The following is a 22,137-nucleotide window of genomic DNA, read 5'->3' as shown; positions in this document are numbered from 1 at the left end:
GTTATACTAATATAAGGTATTATTGTTTTGTTAATCTGAAAATAATATTGAGGAACCTTTGTCTAGTGTTGACATCATTGAGCATTTGAATGACTTTGAGCTTTGAATAATTTTGTTGAAGTAACACATGGTCTGGTCTCAAAGACCAGTCAGTGATGGCCAGCTCATTGGAAAATCTCTGGTTTTTGAAGTAAAGCCAAGGGAGTACATAATACACTTCTACTTCAAAAACCCTTCCAATGGTAATCCTCCTTTGGAAGTAGTCACAAACTATTTTTCAAGATTGCTGAAATAAATGGTTCTTGGGCTTCAGAAAGAACTGATAGGCAAGTAGACATGGTCATCGTCTATTTATTTAGTGTAGAGTGCTGTTAGTATCTGTTAAATCTATTAGAAGAAACATTTGCTTTTTACATGCATTTGCCGTTTTAAGGAATATAACAAAATTAAGAAGACATTGCTGAAATCGGTGTGTTAGTCTTCACAAATTGCTACCACCCCAAAGCTGGTTATTGTTTTCTCCTTTATAACCTAAGTTTCAGTGTTGCCCAACTCAAGGACTCTCCACTGATGAATATCCCAAGTAATTATTGCCTAGTATTTTGTATTAAATCATGCATTTTCTTTCATTTATTGTTATCACAATAAATCTTCTCAAGTACCCAATTTTTGTATCAAGTATATACAATTTCACAAATATAATTAGATTAAAGGCATTTTTAATTATTATTTCTTTCTAAACTTCTGCTCAATTCTGGTGATTTGTAATGGTAGGTTCATGCTGAATAACATCAGATATTGTGCTAAACTGTTTTTCATACATGCTTCCAAATATTTGTGGGTAGTTTCTACAACAGGTTCTAAGCACAGGGTCTTAGAGAGGAAAAAGTATCCTTAGTATCTCTCCTCAGCTAATGTAGCCAAGTACATTCCACAACTCTCCCAATCAGTATGTTAAGCAGATGTGGTCTTTGTCCACCTAGTAAGTTGCGTTAGACCTTTCAACACACTGCAGTCTTTTTATCACTCAGCTGCCAAGTTCCCTAGGGTAATCATAGACAGCTTGTCAATTTAATTGCAAAGAAACAGGCTTTCTCGTGACCATTCCAATTTTAGCTGCTACTTCAAATTGTACATGATAGTTCTTCCATGCTGTCTGCCCTTTAAAGAGTGTGGACCTCTGCAAGCCTCTTAATGGTGATGGGAAGAAGAGGCAAGGCTGAAATTTTGGCTTACTGATAAAGCCTATAACATGCCTTTTATTAAGTTGCTGCTTTAGGAAAAGAAGCTTTTTCTCAAGCTCTGCATGTTGCCATTACATAGCCAAAGCTAAATTATTTTTTTCTTTTAAATGTTCCACTTTCATGCACATTTTCCTCCTTTCTGGGTGATAGAGGATTCTTAGGCCATCTGGATTCTGAAACATCTGGACACTGAATTTCTGCAGAGAATTGGAAGGAAGAGACAATCAGTGGTACAGGGTGTCTCCAGAGAGATTTAAATCAATGATGATATTTTGGTTGTATCCCTTTTGGAAAGTTAACACAAAAAGTGAAAGGAAAAAACAACACATTACGTGAAGTCAGTGTTCTAGGAATACCAAGAGTACAGTGCATAAGAAGATTGGACTTTTAGATATGAATATAGATCAGTAACTAAATACATGTTTATGTTAGATATCATTCCTAGAATCTCCGCCTATTTTTTCAATTGTTATGGAATTTGGATTTAATTTATTTAGACATACTTTTAATAGTTCTAGATTTCGATGGTGCATCATTTGAACATACTTATTTTACCTTAAACTGAGTATAATTCAGTTCACTTTTATTAAGCATCTATGACTTGAAACTCATAAAGCTATCATATTAAAAATGTTATATTCAACTAAATAGAAAGATTAGACACAGACACCACTTGGTAAACCAAGAAGAGTTACTTTCAAAGATGTGCAGAAGAAAATAAGTGCAAAAGGGATAAACCATATTTCCCAGGACAGCTGGAGTTATGAGCTTCTGGACCCAGAAATCAAAGATCCAAGATGATAACATGAGTGAGAGTGAGACCCAGTGTGTCTTACTGGGACTTTATAGAGTGCTCCCCTACAAGCTGAGCTTCGTGTGTGTGTGTATGTGTTCACACGCGTGCATAAAGACCTACAAAGAGGCTGCTCTGGCAATGTGCAGGGGACCACCTCTTCTAGCCCATCAATCTCAGTAGTATACCATGTATAATATGACTACACCATTCAGTACAGTCTGGTGAGGCATGAGTACAGTGCTTATTTATCACCCTCAGCCTTTCCCTGCTAATACAGCCTGGTCCAGTCTTCCCTGAACTTAGAGCTGCAGAACCAGAACAAGGGTCGATTGCCCAGATTGCCCAGTGAGCACAGCCCTTAGTCCAGTCTTAAAGCTTCTCCTTTAAGTCCACAAAGTTACTAGACTTACCATGCAGACAGCTGGGAGGAAATGTTTAGATCATGTGATTTTATTTTCTCATGTTATTGAAAAAAAATTATTGCTTCCTTTCACTGTATTTTCTCTGTTAAATATTTGAGCTCTTAATTAATAGATTTTCTTTCCTGAAAAAAATTAAAATTGTCACAGAGTACACTTAAAGAGATGTGAGTTTGAAGCAACTAACCTTCGGTACTTTTCATGCGGTTTTCCTGAAGTATGTGAGCTTCTTCTACATATTAAAAAAAATCTTCAGTGAAAGTTGATTTCTAGGAAACCAGAACAGTTCAAAAGATTAAAAAATCCAACAGCAAAATTTTATGTAGCAACTATTTTTTTTTAAATCAGACATACCCACATTTAAATAAAGTAACTCTGAAATAAGGGACTATAGACTTACTCTCTGGTTTCTGCCAATTCATTGTGTCCTTAATTTCCTCTAACTGCATCTTCACTGAGCACCACAATGAAGTACAATATTAGATGTTCACTTGTATGATATCACTCTTCTATGAAGAGAATGAATAAAAAATGAAGTTCTTAGCTGTGATCTATTTCAGATTAGCCATTTTCATTTATAAAATTGTTTATTTTACTTTGTCAGCTTGAAGGTCAATCTAACTTTAAATTGCATATTGCAGAATTTCAACAAAGATCTGAGACCCATCTCTGCTTTCTTTAAGACTAAAGGTGAAAAGCTGATTCTTAACCGGAATATTAGGCAGAGCTTTATGAAATGGACCAGATCAGATTGATATAAGACTTGCAAAGGCACTTCACTTTGAAACCAAAACATCAGGGCCTAGCCAGGACTACAGATGGCATCAGAATTAGCAAATATTAGCTATGTACATTAACCCAGGGCAAACTATCAGAGCAAGTTCAAGGGAATACTTGCTGCATGCTAAGGAAAGAATAAACAATAACAATCATAGTAGATACCATTTTTTCTATACTTACTGTGTATTAGGCGCTATTCTAAGCATTTTAAATAGATTATCTGACTATATCTCCACAATAGCTCTTTGAGGTAGGTATATTGTATCATATTTTACAGATGAAGAAGGTGAAGGATCAGGAGGTTAAGAATCTTGGCCAAGATCACACAGCAAGTACATGATGGAGCAAGGATTTAAAGCCAGGCAGAAAGACTCCAAAGTCCATATTCTGAATGATGAGGCTATGTGCATATGCAGTGAGACAGATACTAGGAAAGGCACTACTCAGTATGCTCAAGTATTGACATACATTAAAAAAGAAACAGCCCCTAAGTAGCACACTTGCATCATCACACCTTACTATAATTATGTAGTTCAAACCTGCCCCACTTAATTGTAAGTTTCACATAGGTGGAGACCATGTCTGTTTTGTTCAGGACCATAATGCAAGTGCATGGCACATTACTTGTCACACGGTAGCTTTTTGATTAATATTTATTGAAAGTGAGGGACTGTCTATTCCTTACAGTGGCTTTAAATAAGGCCACAGATTCTAGTAAAGAGGACATGGGATTTGGACACGAATAACTTAGGTTCTATCTTAATACTGATACTGCAACATTCTAGTTCTGTGGTCTTAGCCAAGCCACTAAACCTCTGAAGTCTCTATTGTATCATCTGATCAGTAAACACAATGAAGACCAACACATTCCTTCAAAAAGTTTTCATTGCCACACAAATTAGCATTGTTATAGGTTCTTCTATTTGATGATAAAATACCTAAAAAGATAAATACAAATGAAGAGGCCAAATCTTTTTTTGTAGATTTGGAGGACAGGAACACAGAATAGGAAGTCACAAATGCTGAATGCTCATTTCATTGAAAAGGCCCTGTGTCCTCAAGCTTAGCCTGAATAGGCCTGGTTGGTTTTCCTGTTACGTGTCTTTCTTGTGCTGAAAGAAACTACAGGCTGAGTATGCCTCTGGGATTAAAGTATTTTTTAACTGATTCAGGTCATCAAGCCTTCTGCCCCTTAACACATTCTGGCTATTTAAAAATTTTAAAATGTACCCCAAATTCTTTGCCTAGAACTTAACTCCCTAAAGGCTTCTTATAATTTTACTAAAGTAGATCTCAACATTCCAACCATGCTTCCTGAAGATACAGCCTCCTCTTAGGTTGGTTTATTTGGGAAGCAGTCTTTTGTCTCTAGTAAGGAAACACATTTTCTTTTTCTGAAAGGACCAAACTCAGAAACTACTGAGAGATAAAATCATAGATGCCCTATTTCATATGGAGTGAACCCAGATTTATCTTTTCCTTGATGGGAATTTTAGTAATACCCACAGAATATATAGCTTTCCTAAATCAGTCAGTTATGAAAAAGAAGTATGTCTGTATTTGGCAGGTAAATTTTAAAACGTTGTTATAATCCCTTCAAAAGTGGAGTTACTTATTAAAATAATTTTATCATTTTAACCCTACCTTACACAATTAGTAGTCCATTCAGCTCTAGTTGAAACCCACAACTTTTAAAATTTTTTTTTAAACTGCTCTATAACAAAAATAATGAGGCCAGGCGCAGTGGCTCACACCTGTAATCCCAACACTCTGGGAGGCCAAGGCAGGTAGATCACCTGAGGTCAGGAGTTCAAGACCAGCCTGGCCAACATGGTAAAACCCCATCTCCACTAAAAATACAGAAATTAGCTGGGTGTGGGAGTGGGTGCCAGTAATCCCAGCTACTCAAAAAACTAAGGCAGAAGAATCATTTGAACCCAGGAGGCGGAGGTTGCAGTCAGCCAAGATCGCGCCTCCATTGCACTCCAACCTGCATGACAAGAGTGAAACTCCATCTCAAACAATAATAATAATAATAATAATAATAATAATGAACAATTATTTGTTCTTAAGTATAATAATAACTGACATTTTTATGATCATAGCATTGTTAAATTATTAAAACAGTTTTTTTGGTTGAAAACACATCTTAAAAGGTAACCTGTCTAGGGATTCTTAACTTGGGGTTCATGCACAACATTTTTAAAGTCTTCAAATTTGGATAAAAACAAAAATTGTACTTTCATTTTAGTAACTTCTAACTAAAATTTTGCATTTTCTTCCATTATGAATGTTAAGAATCAATCACAATAGTATTAGCAATACCTGTAATTTGTCACCAATAAAAATCACAGACATTTTCAAATTCTATTACAGTTACTACAAATATTTCAAAATATCAGTTTTATCCATCATTATATCAAAATTATGGTGGTTATTAGAGAAACCACTAGAGCATGTTATTTAATGTATTAATAATAAAGAAACACATCTGTTTCTGTATCACAGTGTTTTAACAATTTGCCAACTGCTTTTACATATAATTAGTTTTCTTCATAATCCTATGTAATGTATATGTTTGTAAACTTTATTCTGGGAGGGACTCCACAAGTTTTTTGGCACCAAAAAACATTATGAACTCCTGTTTTAAAACTTACAGTATGGCATGGACTGAATCATCTCCCCTCAAAAAACAATGTTTATGTTGAAGCCCTAACCCCCAATGTGATTGTTTTGGAGATAGGGCCTTTGAAGAAGAAATCGAGGTTAAATGAGATCATAAGCCCATGAAGCCCTGAATCAATAGGATTAGCGTCCTTACAAGAAGAGAAGCCTGAGACCTCACTCCCTCTCTCTGCCATGTCAGGACACAGGGCGAGGCCATTGTCTGCAAACCAGGCAGACAGCCCTCACCAGAACCTAACCATGCTGGCACCCTGATCTTGGACTTCCAGCCTCCAAAACTCTGAGAAATAATTTTCTGTTGTTTAAGCCACCCAGTGTATGGTACTTTGTTATGGCAGCCTAAGCTGATGGATAACAAAATAATACTAGCTTTTTTCTTTCTTTCTTTCTTTCTTTTTTTGTTTTTGTTTTTGTCTTTTTTTAAAGACAGGGTTCTGACTATGCTGCTGAGGCTGGAGTGCAGTGGCTGTTCACAGATGCAATCCCACTACTGATCAGTGCAGGAGTTTTCACCTGCACCATTTCCAACCTGAGCCGGTTCACCCCTCCTTGGGCAACCCGGTGGTCCCCTACTCTCAGGTGGTCACTATATTGATGTCAAACTTAGTGCGGACACCCAATTGGAATAGCACACTACATCCTAGAACTCCTGGGCTCAAGCAATCCTCCCTCCTCAGCCAACTGAATTGCTGGGGCTGCACTTGCTGGCTACCTTTTTCCTTTTTGAAGGCTCTCTTGCTTCTCCCTTTAGTTGTAAATGTGGGTGCTATTGGACAATTTACTCTACTTCTTCAGTATTTAAGACCTGGAACCACTTTGAAGCCCAAAGTCTTGTAAGTTGTTATGTAAATAAATATCATAAAAAGGAACTAACCTATTAGAAAAGAATACAGAACATTTTAAATACAGTTGTCCTTTGTCTGAGACTTAAGTGACAATTGCTACAACTGCTTTCAGATTCTACTTCTGTCAGCAACATTGTTTTCTTTTACAAGTCCTCTGTGATCCAACTGCTTTATAAGATACTCAACAACTCCAGGTATACACAGTGATTTTTCAGGCCCCTGCCCCACAGGGGACACCATGATTTACCCAATTAGGCAGCTGAGTGTCCCGATCGCAGGTGGCTAGTGGTGAAAGGGATTTTTGTGAGGGACCCATATTCCTACATCAACACTTATAACCTACTTCAGGAAGCACACCATACCATTTCTGGTTAACCTTAAAACAATCACATTAAAATAAAGAGGACTGTCAGTAGAGCAATTTTATAAATAGCTAAAATTAAACAGAGCAAGACTGGCGATGCTAATGCATAAGCAAAGAACTGACTTCCTGCATTTCATCGAGAATTCCTGATAGCAAACTGCAGTATGTTTATTATACGTTAATTCAACACAGCATTCAAAATGAATTTATGCCCTGGCTGAAGGGTACTATATTGAAACTAAATATTATTTATTATCTTAATATCAGTAACCATACTAAAAAAAAATCATGTTAACAATTCAGTGTTTAAAAAGCTAAGGATACCATAGCTCTACTTACCAACCAACTGCTTTTGCCTTAATTTATGCAAGTGTAGCCTATAGCTAAAAGCTTTGTATATTTGTTTCCCCATGGTATTAGTGCTCAAAAATAGGACACTCTTTCAAGGGCACCTTATAAACACAGAACTATAATTTATTTGGCAAATTAAAGCTCATATAAAATGTGCACACTGAGGTACAGATTAACATATTTAATTTCAATATTACCTGCAAACCTATTTTTTCCCATACACTGTTCTAATTAGTCATATAAAATCGAGTCTGTGTATTATAAGCAATTATTTTAGTGGAAGTAGAAACTGAATCTGAATTAAATATACTGTAAAAAGATAACATTTTTATGGAAAATAATATATCCATTTGTATCTAGAAAACTTCTAGTTAAATAGCGCGAGAATGTTGAGCATTCAAAAACCTGATTGCGGTAAAAGTTGAGATTTTTGTGATTTAATAACAGAATAATATGCAATCATGGTAATATACTAATATTTATATTTTGATGATAGTTCCAGGTTTCCAAATCCCTAGTAACCATTATATTCTCTTTATGCAGTGGTATTTTTCCTATTATGAATATTCACTCCCCCTACAGTTGAACATGCAAATTGTTTGTGAATATTTTATTTAGCAAATGATTCTTTTCCTATTAAACCTGTACTGGGAAGTAAAGTGGTGTAGACAGCAAGCTTGCATAGCATTAGAATAGTTATAAATAGGCATCGATGAAAGATTATGCCCGAAAGTAAATCAAAACTATCACTTTAGTGGCAGGATTGTTAGGCTTTCTGAAAGTTGTCATAAACTGACATAAAGGCTTCACCACTTAAGGAGATTTTTGAAAAGGTCAAAATTAAATTGAAACCACTGGACTGGGGATGATCAACACCTTGGACCATATGGTCCTCATTCTTAGATCTCAGCTCAAAGGTATCCTCACCAGATAAACCTGCACTGACCCCGCAATCCCATGTGGCTTCCCTACTCCAGCCCAACCCAGGACTTCTACATCCGCTTGTGTGGTACTTTTATAGGACAAATCAAATTTGTTTATTTCCTCATTCATTATTTTTCCCCACTAGAGTAAATTCCATGAGGGCAGGGATCAGTCAAGCATTGAGCACTGTTCCTGGCACAAGCGGGGAGAGCTCAATTACCATTTTTGAATGAATGAGTGTCTTTGTCTGTTTGGACTGCTATAACAAAATACCATAAATTGGTTGGCTTATAGACAACAGAAGTGTATCTCTCACAGTTCTAGAGGCTGGTAAGTCCCAGATCAAGGTGCTGGCAGATTCAGTGTCTGTTGAAGACCCACTTTCTTTCATAGATGGTGCCTTATCACTGTCCTTACATAGTGGAAGAGTCAAACAAGCTCCCTTGGGTTTCATAGGGGCACTAATCCCGTTCATGAAATCTCCACTTTCATGACTAATCACCTCTTAAAGGCCCCACCTCCTAATGCCATCACCTTGAGGGTTAGGATTTCCACATATGAATTTTAGGGGGACACAAAACATTTAGGCCATAGCAATAAGCTACTGTGCATTTTCTTCAAGATGTTTCTAGAGGATTATTTTGTATTTTGTTGTCAAGAAATCTCAGACTTCTTAAGAGATTTTCAAATGTTCCCTTTGATTCAGAATTAGCTGTCCATTATATTCACAAAAACATGTCCATCCCCGTTTCATGTACCCTCTCAAGAAGGTAAGAATCTGTCTCATATATTTAAATGCATAGTGTGGGCCAAAGCAGGTACATTGCTTGAGCCCAGGAATTCGAGACCAGCCTGGGCAACATGGTGAAAATCTGTCTCTACAAAAAATACAAAATTTCAGCTAGGCATGGTGGCACACACCTGTAGTCCCAGCTACTTGGGAGGCTGAGGTGGGAGAAGCACCAGAGCCCAGGAGGTCAAGGCTGCAGTGAGCAGAAATCATGCCACAGCAGTCCAGCCTGGAAAATCAGAGTGAGACCCTGTCTCAGTAATAATAATAATAATAATAATAATTATTATTATTATTATTATAAATGCATAGTGTATAAGGAAAGCCCATGGATCTTCATGAATGATACACTACTGCTTTTATGGCTATCTCTCATCATCCCAAGTCATTCTTCCTGCAAAATACTGCAAACCTCCAGATATCACTTCTCCTACCTCTCATATACACTGCTCTCCCACACTTCTGGAAAGTTTTTCTAGTTTGGGGCTGTTATAGGCTGAATTGTGCTCCCCAAAACTTTATGTGTTGAAGTCCTCTAACCCTCAGTACCTCACAATGTGACTCTATTTGGAAATAGAGTCTTTGAAAAGGTAATTAAGTTAAAATGAGGTCACTAGTGTGGGCCCTAATGCAATATGACTGGCTCCTTATAAGAAGAGGAGATGAGGACACAGACACATAGAAAGAGAAGACCATGTGAAGACTCAGGGAGAAGGCAGCCATCTGCAAGGCAAAGAGAGGAGCCCCAGAAGAAGGCAACCCTGCTGACCCCTTGACCTCAGAGTTCTACCTGGCAGGATTGTGAGAAAATTAGTGTTGTTTAAGCCACAGAGTCTGTGGTACTTTGTTATGGCATCCCTAGAAGACCAACACAGTGGCAGTTAGAACTAATAAGTCAATCTGCAAAACACACTAAGTCACCATAGTTGTTTGTCTTAGGCATTGTCAACCTTTGGTCTGTCCAGCCTCCAAAGACCTTCAGAAAAGGTAAGCCCACTAAATCCATTCTAATACCTTATAATGTCAAAAAATTCTTCCTCCCACCCCTCCTAAATCCTAAATCCTCCTACTAAGGAGTCTTTTTCTCTTGGATTCTCGGGGTAGATAGGGAACAGCTTGTCACCACTCATTAACTATGACCTGTTCTAACATTTCAACACAGGACAAACAGGACCAGCCACCTGGTCTTTTCCTTATCACTCATTATTTTACATGCCTGGTTCTATTCTTTTATCCAATTTTAAAAAGGCTTTCACAACTCTCAATATGAGGATTACACCATACTTGGTTTCTATTATCCTCTTCAGCCTTTTTGTGTTTCTTTCATATTTTTAAAAATAAAATGACTGTAATATTAACTATTACTCACAGTTCTACCTTGTTTTGATTGAAATCATTGATACCTCATAAGCCCACTTTGCAACTTTGCCATTCATCCTGCTTTTTCCCACATCTTTAACATAAATTTGCAGCAGAAACTTCCATTACACTGTCCTTGAAACACTTTATTATCAAGTTCTTTCCAGAGAAAGGATTTTAATTCATTGCTTTATAGTCTTTTTCTTCTTAGCATTTTGAAAGGCTTCACAGAGTTCAAAATCCTCACATGGCCATTGCTTGATCTGGCCCTACCTTTCTCTTCAACTTCATGCCACATCACCCTCCTCCTGGCACACAAAGTTCTTGCCACACTTACCCTCACTGTGTTCATCAAACACACCCCATCCTGCCCTAGGTAATTTGCTCACGCTACCTCTCTACCCTCTCTCTCCTTCACTCAACCTCTCTCCTCCCTTTTTCAGGCTAACTCTTCCTATGTATCCTTGAAAGAGCCACGTCCTATGAGAGGCTCACCTTGAGCCTCTTTTACCCTATACCTCCGTGAGGTTTTCCTTTATAGCATTTTGTCACAATTGCAATTACACGTTTATTTCTGTATGTGTGTGTTTAACATCTGCGGCATGAAGAGACCTTGAGTCCTTGGTCCTTTTGTTCCCTCCATGCTTAATCCCTTGGCAGTTTCATCGGTCTTTGGACTTTAGATATCATCAACATGCTGACAATTCTCAGATGCACATAGCTACTCCAGACTTCTCTCCCAAACTTCAGGTTCATACGTCTAACTGCCTGCTTGACAGTTGACCTCGATATACATATAGAACTATCAAACTCCACATGTCCACCTCTAAACTCCTGACCTTCCCCTGCCAAGCCTGCTCTACCTGCAGCCTTCCCTCATTTCAACTGATGGCACCTCCATTCTTCCAAGTGCTCAGGAAACCAAAAAACCTCAGAGTCCCCCACATGTCTTTCTCTCACACCTTAAACCAATCTCTCAGGAAGTTCTCTTGGCTCTGCCTTCAAAATAAGTTAAAATGTGGCCATTTCTCACTATTTCCCCTGCCCCTTCCTGTTCTGAGCCACCGTCACCCCTCTCCTGGATTACTGCCTTGGTCTCCTGACTGGGCTCCCGGCTACCCCTGCCCTTTGCACTCATCTTGACACAGCAGCTGGGTGTGACTTTTAAAACCTAAGCGAGGTTTTAAAACCCACTTAGGTTGCGTCACTCCTCTGCTCAAAATCCTGCAGTGGCTCCCATTTCCCTTTGAGGAAAGAGCAAAAACCTTACAATGGCACACATTACCTGTCCAACCTTACCTCTTCCCTCTGCTCCACCTGCACCAGCCACCTTGCATTTCCTTAAACTGCCAGCCACGCTCATTGCTTGAGACTTTGCACTGGCTGTTTCCTCATCTGAGAATGCTCTTCACCCAGACATCCCCATGATTAAGTCTTCAACTTCTTCAAAGCTTTGCTCAAAAGTCAGCTTCTCAATGAAGCCAACACCAAGTGTTCTATTTATGATAATATTCCATCCAGCAATGCTCCCCATTCCATATCCCCCTCACTCCATTCTACTTATTTTTCTATAGTAATTATCACCTTCTAATGTCCTATATAATTTTTACCTTTTTTACATTATTATTTATTATCTGTACTCCCCACTAGAGTGTCATCTTTATGAGGCCATTGATATATCTGAAGTAGCTGAAATATAACAGACTCCCAGCTATTTGTGAAATGAACATAGAGGAACTTCCTATACAAACTGCAGTTTATAAGAGTTTACAGGGTTCTTTTAAGGATAAATGAAATAGCATATGTGAAAAGGCTTTGTAAGCTAAAGTCTCCTTTGACAAATACCTAAATCTTTATTCTTTCCACAGAAGTTACCAGTATTACCAGTGGTGTATTTTTTCACTTAGCTATGTAAATATACTCATTAAAATATCGTATTATTTTATATGAACTTTTTAAAATAGTGAATGGCATAATAATATTAAAAACAAAAACACTGTGATATGTAAAGTTCTGTCTGTGTGTGAGATTATTATTACTTGGGAGTAAGAATTAAGGGACTCAAAACAGATGACAAATTACACATTTTTGCAGTAACTGTGTACCCTAACTTCAGAATTACCCTGAATATCCCTCTTTGGAGAATGGAGCGCCTTATAAAATTAGAAATAAATGCAATTTCCTTAAGTTTGAGGCAAAGATTGGGAAGATGAAATTAACTTTCCTAAGAGATAGTCTGTTTCGTTTGCCATTCTCCGTGTGTTCTGAAGGATTCTGGTAAGATTTATATTCAATTTCTGAAAAAAAATGCTGAGAGTTATACATTCAGAACATCACAAAACAAGATATTTTCTCAGTCTTCTAGACAGTCAATTCTTGTATCTACTTCTAGATTCTGATGTCAAAGTTGATGTAAATTATAATTCATTGCTACTTGTTTCTAAAATATTTGACTATTTCTAAACTACCTCACTGAATATTTTACCTCTATTTTCTGTGTATGATAACATATAGCACTAACTTCAACATTTTCTTGCATTAATAACATTAGTTGGCTTTTTTGAAATGCTTTTTCCCTGTTGAATGCTGCTTATTACCTTAAAGGTAGATTGTGCCACTTTCTCATTTAAAGACCTTGTATTATTATTGTTTTTGTACTTTTGACAATTTTTATATAATTTTGAGGTCTCCATCAATAGTTTTAAATTAATTATGATTTCTAAACAAGTTAAAATAGGCCTATAATTGGTTCATTGTAGTTTAGCCCAATAAATCTAGCAAGTAAAATTGAAGGATTGAGTCAATGAAGCCATACTGGGATATCATTGCCAATTTAGCTATCAAAAGTAATCCATTATGATGTAGTTTATTATAAAGTACATTTTACACATTAATTATTAATCCACAGTGCAAAGCTTTTACCAAAAGCCTGTCCTTGATTGCTTTGTTTTCCCATACTTAAGCAGTTAGATTCCACAGTTTTGTAATCTAAGATTAGTATTCGGCGCCTTGATCAAATTCCCAAAGTTCTGTAATGTCTCCTTTTATTGCCAGTAAATCCAGATGGAAGCCGCTTTTAGTGTGGTTATTAAGTGTGAGTTTATTAATGTTATCTATTAAGCCCACACTACACATTGCTCATATACGGACTTTCAGAATCACACTTGATAAATGCACCGTGCAAGTCTAAAAGGTTTAAGAACAAAATTAAGACTTTAATATATAACTTAGAACACTGTTGGTGCGCAAAAGCATCTTGGACACGGGGTTCTGACTCATTAATTATATATTAGAATGGAGCCTCTCATCAGTAAAGTTTCTTAAACTATAAGCACAAGTTTCCAAAATGGACCTTAACTAAAACTCAAGGAAAAGGAGAGAAATTAAGCTAGTCAGAAAAATATTAGTTCCTCACATGGGATTTGGAATGAGGGATGGATGGGGCCCCTGTGTCAGGTGGCAAATTTATATTTGTCCACTGTCAGGAGGCAACTTATGCCAAGCTGCCGGAATTATCTGTTTTTGTCAAGCATTTCTACATGAGACGAACATAAAATTAATATTAGCACATCCTACATAGTTGCCCAGAAAATAACTTTCACAGGGGGAAGCATGTAGTCTCCAACTGTTGATCCTTTCACTATAGACCTGGAAAAAGTCACCTTGTTTACATCTCAAACTTTAACCAACATACTAAGAAAAATAATAAAATCAACAGTAGATGGAGTGTTTATTATGTTTTAATGTCCCTAGAATTCTTCTGATATTATTTCGTTGAATCGTTTTACTTTAAAAATCAAGTTCATTTAAAAAGCTAGGAAAGACAGTGGCCATTATTGTTGCAGAGATCCTGGAATGAAGTCCTGACATGTGCACTCACTGGAAAATCAAACTTGTCTAGAACTCCGTCTCATGGGTGATGGTACTGGAGATCAGCCCACCCCAACTCTACTGCATTCCTCCTCAGAAAGACTCTGAGCTCAGTGGAGATCAAGGACACCTGTGTCCACCCAGGCAATGTGGGAAAAGGTCAAGGAGGCACAGGGTCAGGCTGACTTCCCCACCTAGGGGCAAGGGCTGGAGGAGAGACTGGTTTTTAGAATAGCATGATATGGAACAACAAGATGGTCCTCTGCCTGCACCCCACCTCCTCGCCAGAGTCCACAGCCAAAGCCACAGATATGAGACACCCATAATGAACAATGAGTGGAATAAAGCCCTGTGTTATTGAAGGCTCTGTAAGAAACAGAGCCCAAGCCAAATGTGTTTTGTGGCCTGGTACCAGGTCTTGACACAGGTGAGAGGAAGTGTGCATCCACTTTGACAGGGGCTGGGGTCTGCACAGGTGTGCAGCTATGGCAACACCTAAAGTGATGGTGGTGTCACAGTCCCATCCGCAGGTGTAGGAGCCCCATTTGGGAACAGGAAGAGATAATGTCATAACGTTGTCATACAGAAGATTCTTTTCCCTTACCCCTACCCCTACTCAGAGACTTCTTGCAAAAGTCAGAAAGGATTTAGGGCATGGGTGAAAGAGATTAAACCAAAATTTACTCTTTGACTCTTCCTGGGGCCTTATTATACACCCTTGATTGTGTGCCATAGAACATTCGAATTGCATTTCTCTTTCCTCCTCTGAACATGTAGCATTCATTAGCGGCATCTAAAGTAGCAGAGAATTCAACCTGAAATGTGGAACCCAAACAGAATCCCCATACTTAAACCAACACGCTGCTCTGAGAAATGTTCTATGAATGATTGTTGTTCGTGACACTACAGCAAGTCATTTGCTTAATGTACGGTCATAATAAAATGTTGGGATGATTGGCTTTTAAATTTACCTCTATTTTTTGCTTCTTATTTTTCTAGTCTTTGTCACTTCTTGAAAGTGCTTAGATAAGGAATCATTAATCTAAAAAGAGTAAAGATTTGTTACTTTACTTGATATTTGTCAGCAGGATTCACCCCCAAATCTACAAGTCAAAATAACTCTGGGCAGCTGTAGGTGACCTCTCTGGCCATCACAAGAGTAAAATGAGGCCCTCTCTTTTTATTGTAAAGGGACTTAAGATATGACAGTTGAACCAATGCCTCACCATAAAGTGCAAAGGGAGTGACAGAAAGAGTGACAGACAAATTAAAGAGTAAGTAGTGTTTAACAATTTGAGGTGACAGCACTAAAAATTTTTAGCGCCAGGCCCATTTAGGAATGACAGTATGCAGCTGAGAACAAGGCAGCTTACCCATTATAAAGAGGAATTTGTGTGTGAACTTAGAAACAGCAGTCCTCAAAACTGGAAGAAAAAAATCTTTACATGTTATTTAAGTAGCTGCCTATTCAACTTTTATATAGTTTTCAAATTGCCTATTGCCACATTTCATCATTAACCCAATGTTTAAATCATTGCTTTCAGACAGATTTTTGTCTCATTGTTCCTATAGAGATGTCACTAGAAATTGGATTTAGCATCCATTTGTTGTTCTCATTGTCATTTTTCCAACCAATGGACTGTGCTATTAGAGACACCAGCTCACTAGTAAAAACAGGCATTAAGGTACTCTTTAGTAAGGTTCTCTGTGCTTATGATAACAAATGACACCAAAACTTGTATTAATCTCACTATGGATAATCACTTATTGAGCACTTACTATGTACTAGAAATCATGCTAAGTACTTTGTACTCATCATCTGTCTCTAACATGTATAAAGGGCACTCAATAAATGTGTGTTGGTGGAAGACAGCAAGGAAGAAGGAGGGAGGAAGGGAAGAAAGGAAGAAAGTTTCATTGTCACTTATACTGAGCACTTTCCTATAAGTCATTTTGAGAACTAGTTGAACAGGTAGAAATATTCCTTCCTTCATTGGGATTTATTGAAGCAGGTCCCAAACCAGGCTGAAACATGCCCAAATTACCTTTTGATTTTTGCACTTACTGTCGTCCATCATAAATAACTCTGGTGCCAACAACTTAGATTAATAACTCAGAAGTAAATAAGTAAACAAAACTGAGTTTTCCTCACTACAGAGAAACTCTAAAATGAATCCAGTTATCATAACCTCCTTGGTTCCCCTTTACATTTTTCACCCCAAAGATTTGAAGTCAAGAGGCAACCCCTAAGGTGTAAACAACAAGAGATTATTCATAGATGGTATAAACAGAAGATGAGGGCAAAGGTCCAGGCCAGGACCCAGTTGTCATCTAAAGAGACAGATCATTCCCAAAGCCTGCCCAAACATTCATCACAAACAGGTTTGGGAATGTTTTAAATGGCTGTGAGCCAGGTTTTTGCCTTGTCCATATTCCAAAAAGTTAATCCATCCCAGTGCCATAAACTTTCAGATAACAATAAAAATGATTTGATTATAAGATGGAAGGGGGAAAATAATGACGAGCCTTCCAATGACTCAAACAGAGCCTGAGTCATCGGGGTCAAGGAGAAACTACACATATTACAGATTGAATTTCAACAAGCTATATGGGATAATTTCATGACTAAAGATGAAGCTGAATTATACTGCCTCCAGCACCAAAGTGTTGTGCATATTTACCGTTCAGGGTTTTTGTTCATTTGTCCTTTTCGTTTTTGTTTTTTGTTTGTTTTTATTTGTCGTTGTTGTTTTTGAGACAGGGTCTCACTAAATCACCCCAACTGGAATGCAGTGGTGTGATCATGACTCACACTGGAATGCAGTGGCGTGATCACATCTCACTGCAGCCTTGACCTCCTGGGCTCCAGTTTTTGTTTTTTTGTTTTTTCCTGTGCTGGTGTTTCACTTAAAAGCACAGAATAACTATGCTCTGTATGCTACAAAATGAAATATATTCCGTTTTATTTCTGTTGTTTTTGAGGGATCTGGTGAGGAATGTTGATGTTAACTATTATTGATCATGTTATTATTACTATTAATACCACCTTTAAGCTAGTTCTTACATCCATATATTTTTCACCTGCCAAACAGTAAAGGCAAACAGCCATTCCTGTGTTTTTTTGTTTGTTTGTTTCTTGCTTTGCCCTCAACCCAGGCTAGTTCCAAACAAGTTTCCACTCAACTCCTAACCCATAGCCTGAACTTTCATTTGCTGCTCCATTCCTATCCTTTCCAGCTTGATATTGGAAAATAACATATAAGTATCTTAGCCATGCAAAAAAAAAAAGTATTTAGTACTCATTCAAAATTTAATTTTAAAACTCACTAAAATTATGACTAGAAATAACTTTTCTTAACCTGAGGAATGATATCACCCTAGCCTGTAGCAATCATCAGATTTAATGACAAAATTATAGAATAGTTTTCATTTAAATTACAAGCAAAACAAGGTGCTCATTATCTTACTATCACTGCTTCTATTCAACATTATACTGAAAGTCTTACAACAATAACAAGGTTTACCCTACAATAATAAGGTAAGAAACTGAAATAAAATATATAAAAATTAGAAAAGACAACATTACCTTTTCTATACAATGTGATTATCTAAACAGTATATTCAAGGTAGTCTGCAAACTATTGAAACCAATAGGAGTTCGGCAAAATTGCTAAATAAAAGTCACCTGACTAGATTACACATTGAATTCTTACTGCGGACCAGGCATAGTTCTAAGGATTTTCCACATATTTTTGACTAATAATATTAACTAATCTAATACAACAGCCCTTAAAAATGATACAGTTATTATCAGAGTAATTGATACAATTATGTCAGAGAAAACTGAAGCACAGGAAGGTTAAGCAACTTGCTGTTATAGGTTGAATTGTGCTCCCCAAAAAAGACATTTTGAAGGTAACCCCCATTGCCTGTGAGTATGGCCTTATCAAATATCAGGTCTTTGCAGATATAATCAATTTAAGATAAGGTCATTTTAGGGTATGCCCTAGTATAATATGACTGATGTCCTTGTAAAAGAAGGGAAATTTAGGCACAGACACACACAGGGGAACATCATGTGACAACAAAGGCAGAAATTGGAGTTATGCAGCTACAAGCCAAGGGAAACCAAAGATTGCTGGCAACAACCAGAAGCTAGGAAGAAAAAAAGGAGGGGTTTCCTACAGTTTTCAGAGGGAGATGGCCTTGCTGACACCTTAATTTCAGACTTCTAGCATCCAGAACTGTGAGACAATACATTTCTGTTGTTTAAAGTCACCCAGTTTGTGGCACTTTGTTATGACAAATCTAGGAAACTAACAAACTTGTCATGGGTCACACAGCTAGTAAAATGACAGAGCTGGGACATAAGATCAGCGTACCAAAACCAATACTCTGCGCATCAGTTAAAACCAAATTAGAAAATACAGCATAAAAACAGATACTATTCACAATTACATAACTACAAAGTTATATAAACAAATATAATAAATAACATTCAGGATACGGTCCATTCTCATTATTTGTAGTGATTATGTTCCATAAAGTTGCCACACACAGTGAAGTAGCAAATACTGAGCTATTGCTCCTAGGGAAAATACAGGATTAGGTTCCTGTGAACCTCTGGCTACAACATTTTTGTCAACCAATCAATACATAAGCTTGTTTTATGTGTGTTTCTGTTTAAAGACTCCTTATTTAATAAATATTGTTGATTCACTAACATTGAAGTCACAGCCAACAGCACTACAGCCCAGGCCTGAACAAAACTTATTTAACACATGTATTTTTCCTGTAAGGCACAACACAACTGCCTAGCATTGAGAAACATAGACAGCAGATCAGCACAATGCTTGAGGGGCATTTTAAATAGCAAAATCACCAATAAAAAACATAAAAGTGTGTAAAACATGGTACTATTAGCCACAAAAAGGACACGTTTTCAGTGTGAGAGCAGAAGCAAGAAGGCAGAGCACCACCTTGTTGGAACTCAGCTGAGAACGTACATGTGTGCCGGACACTCAAATATTTCAGCACTCTGCTCATGTCAGTGAATAACCATGAAAGCACAGCAAGTATTGACTTGGAGGTTGCAAATAAGTTTTAGGAAGTAGGCAAATTTACAAATATGGAATCTTTGAATAATGAGGACTAATTGTATTTATGGAGAAAATTACAACACTTCATGAAAAGACAAAAAAAAAAAGGAAATCTTAATAAATGGAGATGGCATATGGTCATGAATAGGAAGGCTCAACTTTTAAGATGTCAGTTTTACCACAAATTAATCCCAGCAAAATCCCTAAGAGTATTTTTGCAGAATTTGACAAGCTGATCCTAAAATTCATGGGGAAAAGTAAAGAACCAAGAATCAGTAAAATAACTCTGAAAAACTTATTCTACCAAATATGACAACTTAGAATAAAGCTATATTAATTAAAATAGTGTGATTTTCAAAACAAGGCAAGAAAAATAGGACATGGGAACAGAAGAGGGAGACCAGAAACTGACATAAACCTGTATAAAAATGTTGTGTATGTCTGAGATGGTGTTAAAAATCAATGGATAGGCCAGGCGCGGTGGCTCAAGCCTGTAATCCCAGCACTTTGGGAGGCCGAGGCTGGTGGATCACCTGAGGTCTGGAGTTCAAGACCAGCCTGGCTAACATGGTGAAACCTGTCTCTACCAAAATACTAAAATTAGCCAGGTATGGTGGCGGGTGCCTGTAATCCCAGCTACTTGGGAGGCCGAGGCATGAGAATCACTTGAACCCAGGAGGCGGAAGTTGCAGTGAGCTGAGATTGAGCCACTAAACTCCAGCCTGGGCGACAGAGCAAAACTCCGTCTCAAAAAGGAAAAAAAAAAATCAATGGATAGAAATTACTCAGAAAACATGATCAGGAGAACTAAGTTATCCACATAGAAAAAAAGATAGATCCCTATCTCATGTTATATCAAAAAATAAATCTAGGGAAAACAGTGAGAGACCCAAATGTAAAAAACAAAAACATTTAGAAAAAATAGAGAATATACCTTAAAGATTTCTAGGAAGTAATTAATCTACTTAGTAGAACAGAATAAAGCACAAACCATAAAGGAAAATATGAATAAATTTGACATTACATTTTTTAAACTTCTGTTCAATAAAAGATATTACACAGTGTTAAAATGCAATCCGTGGCTAAGATAAAATATTCACAATGCACATTAACAAAAAGTTATTATAAAAACTTCGTATAGAAATTCTACAAATGAATAAGAAAAGGACAAAAATTGATTAGAGAAATAGACGATATATAAACATATAAAAGATACCGAACAACAATAATAATCAGACAGATGCAAAAACTCATTAAATTTCATTTTATACTCATTTGGCAAAAATTAGAAAGTCTGATAATCACACATGTTGGTAAAAATGTGAAAGAACAAGAACTTTCAACACTGCTGGTAGAAATTGAATTTGCAGAGACATATTGAAGAGCAATTTGGTAATACCTACTAAACCGAAAGCTGTGTATATCCTTATACTCTGCAATTCTTGGTGTAGCCCCTGAGGAAGCTTTTCCACATGTGCACAAGAAGACATGTACAAGAATGTATACAGCAGCATGATTTGTAACAGCAAAACATCTAGAAATTATTTAAATATCTATCAACAGATTTGATTAATTATGGTCATAGTCACACAATAAAATACCATAAAGGAGCTCAAATGGATAGATCCAAATAATGATAATAATAAGGTACAGAAAGATGTGTAAGAATTCCCTTTATATAAAGTTTATAAAGTATTTGTGTGTGTGTGTATGTGTGTGTGTGTGTGTGTGTGTGTGTCATAACAGTATAAAACTTTCATGGGAATAATAAACAACAAATTTAGGACAGTAGATTTTTCTGGGAGAGGACACAATATTGAAGAGGGCTAGCCAATTAATATACAATTTATCACTATTTTTAAATCTATAGAAAGTATGGTAACACATTAAGAGTTGGTACAAGAGAGACCAGGTGGGTGTTTGCTATAGTCTCGACAACTTTCTGGTGAATAATTGCAATATTCCATTTAAATAAAAAATGTTAAAATGTGTTAAAGTCAGAAGGAACTCATCGGTTTAAGTCCTAAATTCAGCACTTGCTGTTAAAATTTAGAGCCTGCCATCAAGTTCTATAAATAAGATAATAGAATGTAAGAATTATACTTAATCCTCTAATTACTCTCAGCTTTAATCAAGCCTTTATTAACATAATGTGTCTAGCTTGGGGTCTTAAAACCTGAGAGGGGATTTAGGGAAGAGTAATCAAAACAATGAAAAATAAGTAGGTGATATAAGGAAAGGCAATGGGAACTGGGATAATTTAGACTAGTGAAAGAATGCAAAGGATGAATTATGTTGAGGTGAATGCACAGTTGGTTTCTTTTATATTCATGCCTATTCCTTAGTTAAGGCCTTACTAAAACTAGCTGTTCTGGCTGTCTATTGCTGTGTAACAAATCACTCCAAAATATAGTGGCTTGAAATAATATTAAGCATTGATTTTGCTCATGCATCTTTAATTGGGTCAGGACTTCAGCTGGGGACAGCTCTTTGCTGATCCATATGGCATCAGTTGCAACAGCTCAGCTAAGGCTGGAAGATCCACTTTCACAATGATTCTCACATGCTTGCAAAATGGTACTGTTGGCTGAAGCTATGCCAGGACTGTGCC

At 37.0% G+C, this 22,137-nt stretch overlaps 1 long non-coding RNA gene across 2 annotated transcripts in view; it reads right to left on the bottom strand.

Annotated features, from left to right (window-relative positions):
- Positions 1-600: 600 nt before the first annotated feature.
- LOC109026692 (uncharacterized) overlaps positions 601-22,137 on the bottom strand; it is a 98,990-nt gene continuing 77,453 nt past the window's right edge. The window contains exons 7-9 of one of the 2 annotated variants that reach the window (XR_010130519.1): positions 2,860-2,968; positions 2,647-2,728; positions 601-1,441 (exon numbers count right to left, since the gene is read on the bottom strand). This is a non-coding gene — a long non-coding RNA (uncharacterized lncRNA). The remainder of the gene's footprint in view (positions 1,442-2,646; positions 2,729-2,859; positions 2,969-22,137) is intronic. The other variant, XR_002005768.3, reaches the window with a different exon arrangement.

This window comes from Gorilla gorilla, chromosome 1, assembly GCF_029281585.2.
Source record: "Gorilla gorilla gorilla isolate KB3781 chromosome 1, NHGRI_mGorGor1-v2.1_pri, whole genome shotgun sequence".
Classification (NCBI taxonomy): domain Eukaryota; kingdom Metazoa; phylum Chordata; class Mammalia; order Primates; family Hominidae; genus Gorilla; species Gorilla gorilla.
The sequence above is the reverse complement of the archived record's forward strand: the minus strand, read 5'-3'. Positions and strand labels throughout refer to the sequence as shown.